Source organism: Saccopteryx leptura, chromosome 3, assembly GCF_036850995.1.
Source record: "Saccopteryx leptura isolate mSacLep1 chromosome 3, mSacLep1_pri_phased_curated, whole genome shotgun sequence".
Lineage (NCBI taxonomy): Eukaryota > Metazoa > Chordata > Mammalia > Chiroptera > Emballonuridae > Saccopteryx > Saccopteryx leptura.
The window spans coordinates 305,428,275-305,444,308 of record NC_089505.1 but is presented as its reverse complement, the minus strand read 5'-3'; the positions used below and the strand labels follow the sequence as shown (position 1 = coordinate 305,444,308).

Here is a 16,034-nt window from a genome sequence, read left to right as displayed (position 1 = left end):
TTTGAGGACAGAACAGTGAAGGACCCTGCAGCCTTTCCCCCAATCCACACAAAAATCATCTCTACTACACCAAGGTTTGTTTTCAATAGGCACAGTGAAAAATACGAACACAACAAACGTGCTTACGCTGTTAAGTGTATTAATGTTTACTATGCTTGTGTATTTTATGGATCTAAAAAAAGTGGTTTGATTGCTACTAGTAGTATTATGTCTTTTTTTTTTAACCATTATGTGCTACTAGATTTAAAAGCTGCAAGGAATGTTTTTACAACTGGGCTTACTAGTGTTTTTTTCATTGTCAGGTGACACCAATCAGTAATTATCATACTGAAAACAATATTAACTCTCTTAAGAGTCCTTTACTCTTGAATAAATAGAACCTAACAGTAGAAAAAAGCTAATGCTAAATTAGTATCCAAATTACCATTTTTCTAGGGCACTGGAAACATCTGATTTCATAATCTAAGAGGTCTAAAGGGGAAAGAGAAAAAAATTGCATTTTGATTTTTCCAGGACCTGATCGGCCCAGAGACCATCATAAGTAATGATTAATAGTCAGTGATGATTCATGGAAAACAAAAGGAAATCTGCATGCAAATAGGAAGTTATCATGGTAAGTGCAACGAATGGATTCTCCTCAAGTGGCAGTCAGTCAGCAGGGTGCAATAAAGTGCTATGTAATAGCAGCCATCATTCTCTCCAGCACCTTCGGGTGAATGTATTCATTAAACTGGCCTACTTAGGTCCATTATAATTCGATACCAACAAGTAATTTGCTCAAAGACATTATACTATGCAACAATCAAGAGCTAAAATGTACATGAGTAAAAATATTTATTTATTACTGCTTAATCTATACTATTGAATGAGTTTCATTAATATGCTAATATGTCAAAGAACTACCAAAGCATTTATTCTACAGAAAGATATAGAAGAGATACAAATATAAAAGACATATGAATATGTGGCTATAGCCTGATGTGTGGTGGCACAGTAGATAGAGCATCAACCAGGAATGCTGAGGTCACTGGTTTGAAACCCTGGGCTTGCCTGGTCAAGGCACATCCAACAAGCAATCAAAGACCAATGAAAGTTAAGCAACTATGAGGGACTTTTCGCTTCCCCCCACCCTGTCTCCTGTCTCTGTAAAGATGTGGATAACTTCCACAGTACAATATCTTGGTATAACATTTTACTTATGTTTACTTTTTAAGTATTTATTTATTGGATCTAGAGGGGGTGAGAGAGAGGGAGAGAGAAACATCACCTTGTTTCACTATTCACTGGTTGGGGGGGGGGTGCAGGAAGCATCAATTCGTAGTAATTGCTTCTTGTATGCACCTTGACTGGGCAAGCCAGGGATTTCGAACTGGCAACCTCAGCATTCAAGGTTGATGCTTCATACACTGTACCATCACAGGTCAGAGAGTTTGGTTGATTCTTGAATGTGTCCTCACTGAGGACAGAACCTGCAACCTTGGCATGGCATGACAATGCTCTAACCAACTGGGCTACCCAGCCAGGACTCTTGTTGTAACATTTTAAATAAAAGGAATTAATAAAATACAGGCAGTCCTTGGTTAAGAACAAGACAGGTTCTGGAGGTTTGAAAATGTTTAAGTATTTATATGCACAGAAAGGTAAAAATAAATACTATGTTAAGACAAACATCTGTCTAAGTTGCATTTAATCGGTAAATGCACTTGTTCCAACTTACATACAAATTCAACTTAAGAACAAACCTCCAGAACCTATCTCGTTCTGGACTGCCTATATTTCAACATAAAATTATAAAATATTTTATAAGTTACTAAGGGAAAATAAAAGCCATTAAAGCAGTAGTGTAGGCAAGAAGAACTCTGTAATACATTAATATCCCTCTATTCTTCCACCAGTCCTGACAGTTTTCACAAAGCTTCTTCTGGATGTACTTCTAGGGAGGCAGAGGGGACTAGCTTAGGCCTGGCACAGTGACAGGAGGAAAGGCAAGGGATGTGTGTCATCTTTTCCCCTCTAACTACCACTATTTACAATGTATGAACTAAAAGGATATACACCTCCTCTCCACAAAGCCATAGACCCCTATCAAAAGGCAGCATGGAACAGCAGAAAGAACCCAGGGGCAAGCATCATCAGACAGACCAGGTTGCAGACTCTGGCCTTAGCATGTAAACACGGCGGTGTTAATATAATACCATTAGCAGCAGCTTAGGTAAGGGGTCTAGGAAATGTTACTGTGGACTCATCTATAAAATGAGGATAATAATGTCCTCTTTGCAGCACCTTGAAGTATCAAATGAGATAATTACATAAAGCACCGGGTACATAGTAAGCTTTATAATTATTATCCTGCCAAGTACGATCCTATTAAATGCTGCTAGCTAAGACAGGTAACTCAAGAAAGTAATGAAAAACAGAAGTTTCAGGCATGCTGACCCCAAATAGAACTGATTTCCCCTGGGATGTCCCTTTAGCTGCCGAAAACCCTCCAGAGAGACCCAAAAAAGGGGGGGGGGACTTTTGAATCAGGGCTAATTTAAAACTACATCAAAAGTTGAAAGATATTACCCAATATCAAGAGTTACTATAAAGTTTCTATAATTAAAACAAGAGTGTGGGCATAAGGATAAACAACAGAAGAGTCCAGACACAGAGCTACACATTTACAACCATTCACATTCAACAAGGATGGCAAGTTAATTCAATAAGGAAACGACAGACTTCAATAAATGATGCCCAACATTGGTTATACGTATGGAGAGGGAAGCAAACGGCCTTGACCTTTACCCTGCACCACATACAAAAGTTAACTCAGAAAGGAGAGGATCATAAATTTAAAAATTCAGAGATAAAACTACAAAGCTTGTAGTAGAAGTACTTGAAGAAAAATTACTGTGGATTAGGCAAAAAGTGTTTAGATATAACACCAAATGTATAAAAGAAAAAGACATAAAAGAAAAAAACAATATACTGAACTCTATTAAAATTAAAACGTTTGCTCTTCCAAAGACAATTTTAGAAATAAAAACAGTCACAGACTGGGAGAAAATACTGGCAAAATAGTTATCTGATAAAGTACATGTGTCCAGAATATATAAAAAGCTAGATAATTAACTGATAAAAATGTCTATCTAGAATACATAAAAGATTCTTACAATTCAATAATAAAATCAATAATTCAGAATTTGAATTATTATTAAATCAATAATTATTCAATAATTATTCAAAATTATTAAAATCAATAATTTGCCCTTTTAGAAATGGGCAAACATTTGAGGGCATTTTTTTTATATATCATAGAAGATATACAATAGGGAAAGTACACAAAAAACTACTAAACACCATTAGCCATCAGAAAAATGGAAATTAAAACCAAAACAAAATATCCCGGACATCTACAGTGATAAAAAGGGTATGAAGAAAAAGAAACCTCGGATCACATCCTTCGCTGGTGGGAAAATATAATGCTATGGCCATTTTGGAAACAGTTTTAGAGGTGTCTCATCACATAACTGGACAATTTCACACCAAGGTGTGTTTTTATTTCTTTAGGGACAGATGACCACACAAAGAGTTGTAATGAATGTTCCCTGGCAGTTTTCTTCAGAACAGCCAAAAACTAGAAACAATTCAAATGTATATCAATTGGAGAATGTATTTTTTTTTTAGAATGTAGTACACTCATACAATGGAATACCACTCAACAATAAAAAAGAATGGATTGCTGATACATACAACATGAATGAACCTTAAGAATACAGTGCTAAATGAAAGCCAGATTACATATTGTATGATTCCATTTATTTCAAATTTCTAGAAAACAGACTGGTGGGTCCTGAGTCAGAGAATGGAAGTAGGTATTGAGTGAACGGAACACAAGACAACTTTGGGGGCCAATAGAATTGTTCTGAAACTGTACTGTGGTGATGCTAAAGGAAGATGAATAAAAAACATTATACACACACAAGTATATAAATTTATAAAAACTCATCCTTGAATACAGTTAAAATGGGTGCATCTTATATTATGCAAATCATACCTCAATTTTTTTAACCCTGTGAGGAGTACAAACGTTCATGTACGCCCTTGTGCCTCCTGACCACCCAGAGTATGATCAATTTATTTTATTTTATTTTTTTTTTGTCTTTTTCTGAAGCTGGAAACGGGGAGGCAGTCAGGCAGACTCCCGCATGCGCCCGACTGGGATCCACCCAGTACGCCCACCAGGGGGCGATGCTCTGCCCCTCCGGGGCGTCGCTCTGTCGTGACCAGAGCCACTCTAGCGCCTGGGGCAGAGGCCAAGGAGCCATCCCCAGCGCCCGGGCCATCTTTTGCTCCAATGGAGCTTTGGCTGCGGGAGGGGAAGAGAGAGACAGAGAGGAAGGGTAGGGGGAGGGGTGGAGAAGCAGATGGGCGCCTCTCCTGTGTGACCTGGCTGGGAATCATCACCCAGGACTTCCGCACGCCAGGCCAACGCTCTACCACTGAGCCAACCGGCCAGGGCCTTGATCAATTTATTTTTAAAATGTGTAAGGCAGCATTAAAAAAGGCAAATGTATGTTCTTCTTGTTTCCATAAATTGGTTTTCAAACAAACATGACTTTAAGTTAATAAAACTGTAACTGGAACTAATTTCATTTTTTGAGAAAAAACTCACTCCCGGGGCTCAGTGAGCATGAAAAAAAAAACCTCACTACTCAAAAGTTTAAACGTTAAAAAAAAATTTTTTTTAATGGAATTTTAAAATATTCCTCTGTGTCCCTGCTCTTTCTTCCTATGTAGCTAAGGTTAGTGTGTGAGTGAAGGAATCTAAGCAATAGATGTAAGAACAAATGGGAGGTATGCCAAGTACAGAATTAACTAGCAGGTTGCACCAGTTTAATCCATCACTACTGAGGAAAAACTATCAGGACTGAGCCTACATCATACATAAAAAGACTGCTGGCAGCACTGAAACTATAGGTTGATGGTTTCTTAAAAGGTATAGGAGGGTCAGCAGGAGATATGCTCATGTTTTATTTTTTGAAAATGAATAGTTAGGAACAGAGCTATTGGAAGCAAGGGAAGCTGGGACGAAAATGAAGTGGTATCTGAAATAACAGCTGCTACATGAGCGCTTATGATTACTAGAACAAGAGGAGGGCCACACTCGGCTGTTTTGGTTTAACGTTCCCACCAACAAGTAGCTATCATTTATTGAATGTTTGTTTTGTGAGCGCACTGGGCAGAGGGCTTTATATTTGTTACTTGACTCAGTCTTCCTAACAACGCCATGAGGTAGGTACTACTATCATCATCTCCCTTTTGTAGACACAGAAACTTCACTGAGTCTGACCAGGCAGTGGTGCAGTGGATGTACCATTGGCCTGGGATGCGGAAGACCCAGGTTCAAAAACCCGAGGTTGCTGGCTTGAGCGTAAGCTCCTCAGGCTTCAGCATGGGGTTGCCGGTTTGAGCGTGAGATCACAGACATGACCTCATGGTCGCTGACTTGAAGCTCAAGGTTGCTGGCCTGAGCAAGAGGTCACTGGCTAAACTGGAGACCCCTGGTCATGGCACATATGAGAAAGCAATCAATGAACAACTAAGGTGCCGCAACAAAGAACTGATGCTTTTCATCTCTCTTCCTTCCTGCCTATCTATCCCTGTGTGTCTCCCTCTCACTAATAAAAGAAACTTAACTGACAAGTGATGTACTTTGTCCAAGAGCACAGAACTAATACAATGGCAAAGCCCAAATTCTAACCAGATTCTGGCTGCAGAGTCCACCAGGCTATTATATGGAAGTTCATTGTTTTGATAATGGTTTGCTTTTTACCAACTTGATTTGAAAAAGAAGATGGCAAAAGTGTAACCGAGCTGGAAACTGCCTCCTCGAGGTTCCTGTGATGGCATGCACAGAAGAGCAAAGCATGTCCCCACCTTATCCACCCCAGGCAAACACTGTAATTGAATCTTAAACATTTTTGGCTGACCCAAGTAGTCTTATAATTTTCTGAATCAAAGTTGCCACCAATCAAAGGGTGTATCACTAGTACATTAATATTTTATTTTTGAGAGAGGCAGGGAGAGAAAGACAGAAACATGGAGCCGTTCCTGTATGTGCCGGCCAGGGAATTAAACCGGCAACCCCTGTGCTCAGGGACAATGCTCCAACCAACCAAATTTTCCGGCCAGTGCTTAATTTTTTTTTTAACTTATTGATTTTTAGAGAGACATAGAGGAATAGAGAGGGGAAGGAGAAGTAAAGCATTCACTGGTTGCTTTCTGTGTGTGCTCTGACCAAAGATTGAACCCAAATCACGATGATGCCCCTAACCCACTGAGCTAACCGGCCAGGGCCCAGTATATTTTATTTTAAATGAAATAAAAATATATCTGTCAACCAGAAGCACTAACTTGATGTTTGATGGAGCACAGTGTATATATAAAGCACATGCTACTGAAAAGAGATAACTCGCCAAAGAGGAGCCACAGTTCTGTCCCAACAGAGGCCGTTACGGTCGTCCTGTTCTCTAGCCAGCCCCCGCCAGTCATCCAGCCGTCAGGCAGGCTGGTTGGAAATGAGGACAGGGGACAGGAAGAAAAAGTTAGAAGTACCACTCAGATTATATGAGATTTTTCTACACTTCCAGCAGAGCATATCTGAACAGACATCTACCACAAGCACACACCCATAGTGTATGATTAATAAAATAATTTTTCAACTTTTTGCTCAGAAGCACAAAAAACTCCAAAACAACTGAATATAAAACACACCTTTCACTCAGCATGTTTCATTCATACAACATCAATAAAAAGTCGTGCTTTCAAGACGTAACTCTAAGAACTATTTCAGATTACTGACAAAATGTTCCATTTGATATATATTTTATATAATAAGAAAATGTCCTGAACCCTGGCCACTTGGCTCAGTGGTGGAGTGTCGGCCCAGCATGTGGAAGTACCAGGTTCAATTCCCGGTCAGGGTACACAGGAGAAGCCACCATCTGCTTCTCCTACCCTCCCTCCCTCTTCTTTCTTTTTCTCTCTTTTCCCCTCCCACAGCCATGATTCAATTGGTTCAAGCACATGAGCTGCAGGCACTAGGATGGCTCTGTGAAGCCTTCACCTCAGGCACTAAAAATAGCTTGATTGTGAGCACGGCCCAAGATGGGCAGAGAATCAGCCCTAGATGGGGTCAGCAGGTGATTCCCACTCATGGTGCATCTAGAAATCTGTCTATTTCCTTTTCTCTCACTTGTAAAAGATGAAAGAGAGAAAGAAGGAGGGAGGGAGGGAGGGAGGGAGGGAGGGAGGGAGGGAGGGAAGGAAGGAAGGAAGGAAGGAAGGAAGGAAGGAAGGAAGGAAGGAAGGAAGGAAAGAGGGAAGGAGGGAAGGAAGGAAGGAAGGAAGGAAGGAAGGAAGGAAGGAAGGAAGGAGAGGGAGGGAGGGAGGGGGAGAGGGAGGGAGGAAATGTCCTAAAATACAGTTTATATATATAAATTATATATATTAATATATATATAATTTATATATACAATTAATTATATATATTATATATATAATTTTTAAAGAGATTTTTTTATTTATTGACTTTACAGAGACAGGAGAGAAAGAGGTAGGGAATAAGAAGTATCACCTCACAGTTGCTTCTCTTCAGTTGTTCATTGATTACTTGTATGTGCCCTGACCAGGCAAGCCCAGGGTTTCAAACCAGCAACCTCAGCATTCCAGGTCAATGCTTTATCCACTATCCCACCACAGGCCAGTTTTCATAGATTTTAAAAATAAAATATTGTAATATTAAAATATCAATGTGACATAGCAAAAGTCTTAATAATGTACGTAACATGTAAAGAATGTGTACAACATATGCAAGGTAAAATTCTTCCCCAATTATTAAATTGATGATGCTATAAATAACATCTAGACCACAGAAGAATAAGTTACCTTATTAACTACTATACCTACTTCAGACTTTTCTTTCTTTGTCTACAGGGCTCTACCTCCACTTCAGACAATGAATCTTAACTAATGAAACTTTTCAACAAGTAATTTTCATCTTCCAAAGCCTTTTTAAAGAAGGTCAGTGGTATCATGTCAAGACCCCTTAAAATGACGTGTCTGCCTAAACTCTTATAACTTACGTATAAGTATTAATTAACTAACCTTCTAATTATTCTTTTCACCTATTCATTCTGCCAATTATATATATAACTTAATTCACTCAGAGAAATCTTCACAGATTTGTTGAGTGCTGGAGCTCTGAGGATAGTATCCGGAAATCAGAAAGTGCCCAATAGTTTTTAAGATAAATAAAAGCCTTCTCAAACCTTGCCATCTCCCTGTCAGAGAATCTTCAGTTTTCTAAAACTAGTACTTAAAATCATTTGAAAGTCACCTATATAACCTGAATAAGTGCAATAAAAAAATTTTAAAAATTAATTGAAAGTCTATCTTAAGATGGTCTTTTGCTATTTTAATTCAATTTAATGAAATGCTTCAAGAAGTATAATTAATTATGTTAAACAAGTAGAGGTTTAGATTTATAATTTAATGTACTTTTTATCTATACTAAATATAAAAATAATCCTAAACCATAATTAAAATGCATAAAAAAGGATTTGTCATCAGTTTAAAATGCTCTAAGCTACAGATAGATACACAGAACAATTGGTGTGTATGGTATAAGTGAAAAATTACAGATTCATCAAACCTGCACATCTCATATAACCAGTAACCATTCCTTTCAATTTGGTCTCTCGCCTACATGGTCAGAACCAATACAATAAAGTAACTATCATAACTCAGTAACTGTCTAAAGACTCTAGTATTCTTGCCCAGAGACAGACCTTGAAGAAAAATTAATCACCTATTTGTAACTGCATGTCCAATGCTCAAATATAGAAGAGGACTAAAGATACTAAATTTGGAGTCACTAGCATGAAAATAGCCTTTAAATCCATAGAAATGGTTATGATCTCTTACGGAGAACTGGGAGTCTAGAAATAACAGCCCTAGGAAACTCCTACATTTAAAAGTCACATAGAGAAGGAACTGGCCAGGGAGAATGAGAAGAAATTACCTAAGAGGCAGGAGGATGACCAGCAAAGACAAGTGTTCCAGAATCTGGGAGGGGAGGGTGGTCACCATTGCTCAGTGATAAGAGAATTAACAGTTTCTACCTGACTGACAAGCAGGGATCGCTGATGGCCTTCCTAAGAACAGCTTCATTGGAATGATCAAGATATAAATCAGACTGGAGAAAGCTGAAGTGCTGACAATGAAGAGGAAATTGAGGATTTGGATTAGGGCCTCATGCTAAAATGTATTTTCCCCTCTGGACCGTGAACTCCTTGAGGGCAAATAAGGTTTCAGTCACCATGGACTAGAGCAGAGGTCCCCAAACTTTTTACACAGGGGGCCAGTTCACTGTCCCTCAGACCGTTGGAGGGCCGGACTATAAAAAAAACTATGAACAAATCCCTATGCACACTGCACATATCTTATTATAAAGTAAAAAAACAAAACAGGAGCAAATACAATATTTAAAATAAAGAACAAGTAAATTTAAATCAACAAACTGACCAGTATTTCAATGGGAACTATGCTCCTCTCACTGACCACCAATGAAAGAGGTGCCCCTTCCGGAAGTGCGGAGGGGGACGGATAAATGGCCTCAGGGGGCCGCATGCGGCCCACAGGCCATAGTTTGGGGACCCCTGGACTAGAGGGCAACCTGCTGCTGGACCAGTGATGTTTAACCAGTGCTCTCGTCGAAAGCGTGGGCCTTTCATCGGGGTGCTCAGCCAGAACATTCACAGTAATAGTCTTCAATAGAATTTGGGGGGAAGTAAAAATAACTTATTGGGAAGAAATTAATCTTTCTTAACCCTTTCAGTAGTGAGTTCTTTTGATGCTCACTGACCCCCAGGAATTTTTTTTTCAAAAAATGACCAATTTATGGAAACAAGAAGAACAAACATTTGCCTTTTTTTAATGTTACCTTGTACATTTTCAAAATAAATCGGTTGTACTTTGGATGGTCAGGAGGCACAAGGACGTACATCAACATTCATACTACTCAAAGGGTTAAACAGATACGAGATTCCCCACTAAACTGGGGAACCTGTCAAACAACTGGTCCCTCCCAAATATAAGACCCCACAATACTGTGAGTAGAATTTTAACTTTTTCTTTGAACAAGGTAGGAAAGTTTTTGCCCAAATGTTTCCCTTTATTCTCTTTGAAATGAGAACAGTCACTAAAACCTCCTGTATACACCAAAATAGTAAGGAACTCCGTATATTTATCAGTTTCTTTTTCATAAACCAGTCTGAAAGAAAATATCCAACTTCCTTGATAAAATAAAATATATACCCTGAAAATACAAACAGTGGAGGGGGAAAATTCCACTTAGGGAGAGAAAACAGGACTGTGACCTCCTCTTAGAAACTCACCTTCTCCTTAGGTGTTTCTCCCTTGTGTGTAATGCTGCAGTGACCACTCTGACAGATAGAAAGTGAGCCCAGAACCCTCCCCTTACACTGCAGACACCTGTATAATACTTTCCTTGAGAGTACAGGGTAGTAAAAGGGAGTGAACCAAAAGCAACATTAAAACTAAACATCTGTCTGCACAGGACAGGGGCAGTCTTGAACCCCCAATACGCAGCAGTACCCTCAAAAACCAGCCTCGGGTGGATCAGCGCAAACCTTCAGTCCACCAGAGCTCCCTTCTGAGTCTGTTTCCTCTGAGGCTGGTCTCTTCCCCAGATGACTGTCACCCTCAATTCCCCACCTCCTGAAGGAAGGCTACATCTTACAACAGTAAATGGCCACATATGATATCATTTCAACATAATAAAGAGAACATTTTTTTTAAGTGCACACAGTATAAAAGAGGGTAGGAGACTGTCTTCTTTAAAAAGATTTTATATATAATTCCTGTTTCATAATCAAGGGGAGGTAACACAACTTGTCTAAAGTCAAAGAACATGGGATGGAGCTGGATGTCGACCCATGTCTGCCGAGTCCAGTCCCAGGTTGTTACTACTCTGCCTGCCTGCCAGGAGGCACCAATACACTGGAGGGGGATAAAAAAGAAAGAGCAAGCATCAAAACAATGGTATTTTTTTTGAAGTTGAAAACAGTTCACACGCGTGTGTAACATGTATGCATGGCTATAATTTATATCACAGAAAGTTTTCTTAAGTAAAATTACCTTTTTATAGGATGTAATTAAGAGTGGCAATATTTTAGAGTCCTAGAAGCTTAACCTTGGAGCACAGTTAGTACTTGGCCAAATGTTTATTGTCTCTGTCTGTATGATTTCACTGAGTCAAATCCACAGATCTAAGTGTCATTCAGAGAAATATTATCAAAAAAGATACTTCATCAGAAATTTGATTCATTGTGTGGGCCTATGTAGTTTCCCACCCCCTTTTTTTTAATAAAGATTTTAAGTACAATTTTCCATTTTACTACATGTCTAGGTTCCGACAAAAGAAATGAGGAATAGTTGAAAAAATTGGATCCTATGGTAATAGTACCATTTTGAATAAAAATTCAGATCTGGAAGAAACTTGGAAATAATCTACTTTATTTTTTTTAATTTTTCTTTTAAAGGTTTTATTTATTCGTTTTAGAGAGAAAAGAGAGAGAGGGTAAGAGAGAGAGAAAGAGAGAAGGGGGTAGGAGCAGGAAGCATCAACTCCCATATGTGCCTTGACCAGGCAAGCCCAGGGTTTGAAACCAGTGACCTCAGCAGTCCAGATCAATGCTTTATCCACTACACTACCACAGGTCAGCCCAAAAATAATCTACTTAAACTACTCAGTTTTACAACTGGAAAGGAAACTGAGGCTCAAAGAAATAGAAATTTATACCTCTATGGACAATGATAGCTCTTCTCCCAGGCATCCTCTGATCAATGTAGTTTCTGTGAACCGGTAACAAATGTTATCCCCAAAACGCTCGCCTCACCATTGTATCTAACTGCTATGGAAATCATAAATAAAAAAATTTATTTATGGAAATCATAAATAAAAATTGAAAGATCTTGAGATGAGTGTTCTAACATCCTAAACATTCAGAAGGATTTGGTGAAGTGTCAGGTGTAGGTTTTCTGCTATAAATTTTACTTGCATTATTTTAACTATTTCCCATAAACATGCATCTAACAATTACATTTGCAGATGAGGAAACTAAAAGAGAAATTAAGTGATACACTCAAGTTAATGCAAGAGGAAGAACACAGTGGAATCTAGGTCTTTCTAAATCTAAGACCCTCCACCCCTTCCCTGCTGTTTTTATCATGTGCCTTCTGCCAGGTTAGCCTCTCTGCAATACTTGTTCCACCCGCCTCCTTATTCCCACAGAAAAAAAATGATGTGATATCAAAAAGATGCTTTCTAACATTCACCTATTTTTTTTCTTTTCCAAGTGAAAGGAAGGGAGGAGACAGACTCCCACATGTGCCACCACCAGGATCCACCTGGCAACCCCCATCTGGGGTGAATGCTCTGCCCACCTGGGGCCATGCTCAGAACCAAGCAATTTTTAGTGCCTGAGGTGGAGGGTTCACGGAGCCATCCTCATCATCACCTGGGGCCGATGAGCTTGAACCATTCAAGCCATGGCTGAGAGAGAGGAAGAGAGAGAGAGAGAGAAACAGAGAGAGAGAGAGAGAGAGAGAGAGAAAGAAAGAAAGGGAAGGGGGAAGGGGGAAGGGGGAAGGGGAAGGGGGGAGGAGGAGGGGGGAAGGGGAGAAACAGATGGGCGCTTCTCCTGTGTGCCCTGACCAGAAATCAAACCTGGGACATCCACACACCAGGCTGACGCTCTATCACTGAGCCAACCTACCAGAGCAGGACACTGAATTTCAGGACTTGGATTTGTGCTTACAGTTGGATTAGAGACTATTATTATTTTAATGTCTTTGATATCAAGTCTTGAGGGACAAAGGTTTTTACAAATTCCAGGGGAATAAAGGACAGTACATGAATTCAATGAGACCTGAGCTCAGCAGAATGTAAGCAGCAACTTTGGTATAGCCAGACAACACTGCACAGGCTATTAATTGAAACCTTATTTGGTAGTTTTGTTTATATTTAGTTAATAAATCTGGTTTTGTTTTATAGGTCCTAATGAAATGAAAATCTTTCTGCATTGAAAAGTAATCTAGTAACATATAGTAAAATAGTTGTTTTTCATAAGGGCTATATTATACCAGTTCATTTCTCCCATTATTTACATAATAAATATGCCTATAAAATGTAGATTAAAAATCATGCACAGCTTTTGTTTTTAAAAAGTTCTGCTGACAAATCAAAACAAGGCCCTACCAGGGATTCCTGGCACGTGCCTCCGAATGTGGCTCACAGCAGTTTCCCAGACTTATGCCTAAATGAGAAAAAAATGTAGTGCTTTATTTTTCTGTAGAGCTAAAGTTTATTCAACTTGAGGATTCTCCTGTATTATTAGATTATAAGCTTATTCTTTTGTAGGGTTACATTTTACTTTTAATTTCCAAAATGATTGTGGTAGTAAATGGTCACTTTTTTTTTCCTGTAATGACTTGACAAACTTCACAATTTGGCAAGCCTATGTCAGTTACCTAGATCTGAGGGAAAATATTAATAGTAGCACATGAAATATAACTCTCTAGGTACCACTGACCTCCCTGTTATAAAATGGTGCATATACATACACCCATATAGATATACAGATATGGGTATTCCTCTCTGGCATTATGGAGAAAATTCATTTTGAGCATGAACTCCACAATCGAGTTCTTATTTCTGTCTAAAGAACCCTCTCCTCTCTGGCAGGTCTAGGACAAAGAGCACTCCATGCAGTGAAGCCACTGCTGCAGTCTGGAGACAGCAAGAGAGGAGCCATCATCCATCCCTAGGTACTCACAAGTAGACATTGTACAGAACCACCTAAATAAATCACAGCCTAAAAAAGGTTAATAACAATGTTGACAAGTAATACATAGAGAACAGAAATCCTGGAAGACTAATGTCAGCAATAAACTCTTTGCTATTCCTACCATTGAGAAAGGAGTATAACTGCCCTCCTCTCGAAGCCGGGGTTGCCTTAGTGATTAGTAAGACCAACAGGCTATTACAGAAGTGACATTCTGGGACTTCAGAGCCTTGAAGATTCAGCCGGAGACTCTGCAACCCTTGACTTTCAAGTTACGAGCTTCTAATTATGTCTGACTACCTTGAAGCCACTATACGATGAGGAAGCCCAATCTAGCCATGCAAAGAAACCACATGAAAAACTATTCAATACAATGAGATGCCCAGCAAGCCCCAGGAGTTTCTGGTCACCACAACTGGGACCCCAGACGACCCTGCTATGCCCTATACAAATTCCCAACCAACAGAATTGAGATCTAGTAAGTTGTTTTAGGCAATAAATAATCAGAATAAAAACTATTAGCTTTTCATAAACAGTAATGAAGACTTTAAAGAAAAAAGAGAAATGTTTTGACCTGTAAACCAGGCTGAAATCAGAAACAAAAGAGGATTACAATGCATAAAGATAAATATAAACCCATTCATTTACTTATCCAACAAATATTTATAACACCAGGTTGTGTAAACAGGGATATGCATAAGCTCTGGAGATGGTTTAAAAAAAAAAAAAAAGAAGTCCTGACTTCAAAGAACTTACAGACTCTAGAAAGTGTTGTGTATTATGGTGTCTTCTTGTATACTTTTGAATGAGTTGAACAAAAATAATAATCAACAATTCAGATCAAATCAAAATGCAGAAAAATCTTATAGACTTACCCAGGGGTTAAGTTCCTATATGACAGAGATTTTCAACCTTTGCCATCCCATGGCACATATAAACTAATAACTAAAATTCTGCAGCACACCAAAAAAATACGTATTTTTGCTGATCTGACAAAAAATAGGTGTACTTTTGATTCATTCACACCAGACGGCTATTGTTATGTTGGCTGTTGACATTTTTTTATTTGACAATCTAAGGGAAAAGAGGTCAGTGCCCTTGACTAAATAGTCAGGTATTGATGTTTTAAAAATTCTTGTGGCATACTGATTGAGAATCACTGCTCTATGAGAAGGAAGTAAAGACTGAACCCAAATCCCACAAAAGGTCACTTGTAGTTTGTAGTGTGAAACATGCTTTAGTTAACTCCAGTACATAATAGAACGTTTGGGTTCTCATTTCAGACTATAAATTCAGGGCATGCGTAACTAATCCTTTTTATTTCTTCTTCATAAAGTATCAGGTTAAAGAACCGATAAAGATATTATTTACAAATGTGTCGGGTAGACCTTTTACTGCAGTCAAGATTCTGGGACCCAGAATGGGCAAAGCAAGTAAGGTCAGTAGTTTAGCTGTTGTTTCAACAAGATTTATTTCTGTCTAGGTGTGCGCAGTTTAAACAAACACACTATCCCAATGACTAAAATACTTTTAACTGCTTCTCTTATTAAAGCACAGACAATTTAACCTTTCATAATATTATTCTCAGGGTTCTAAAATTATTCACATTTTTTTTCTATTTGCAGTATTTCTGTATTCAAATTTCATATGAAGCCGAAAAGAACATAAATAGAAAAAATTATTCTACCAGGTATTTTTAAATACAGGAAAATGTTTGATCTCACAATGCAAGAGAATAAAATGGTAAATAAGCATGTCTGTGGCCTCTTGGACAAAAGACCACGTACTATGTCTTTAAATCATCAGCACCTAACTCAGCACCTCTGTATAAGGTACTCAGCAAATGCGTGTGGACTGATGATAATACATTTATTCCCCAGTTATTTTAAGTTATTTTAGCCAACAAAGTAAGTAATGTCATTTTCTGCTCAGTAACTACTTTAGGTAAAGAAAAAAAGATAACATTTTCAAAAGCAGTCAAAAAGAAATAAACCTTCTCATTTTCTCTTCAAAACATTAAAAGTGGTATGGTGGTGGGGATATATTAACAAATTCTAAGTGTCACATTAATAAAAGTAAGTGACAGTATAACAATAACGTAAATTATAAACCGCCTGTGTT

The 16,034-nt window shown here is 38.5% G+C and overlaps 1 protein-coding gene across 3 annotated transcripts in view; it reads right to left on the bottom strand.

Moving 5' to 3' along the window:
* NCOA2 (nuclear receptor coactivator 2) overlaps positions 1 to 16,034 on the bottom strand; it is a 315,737-nt gene that overhangs the window by 202,957 nt on the left and 96,746 nt on the right. The gene's annotated exons all lie outside the window — the stretch shown is intronic.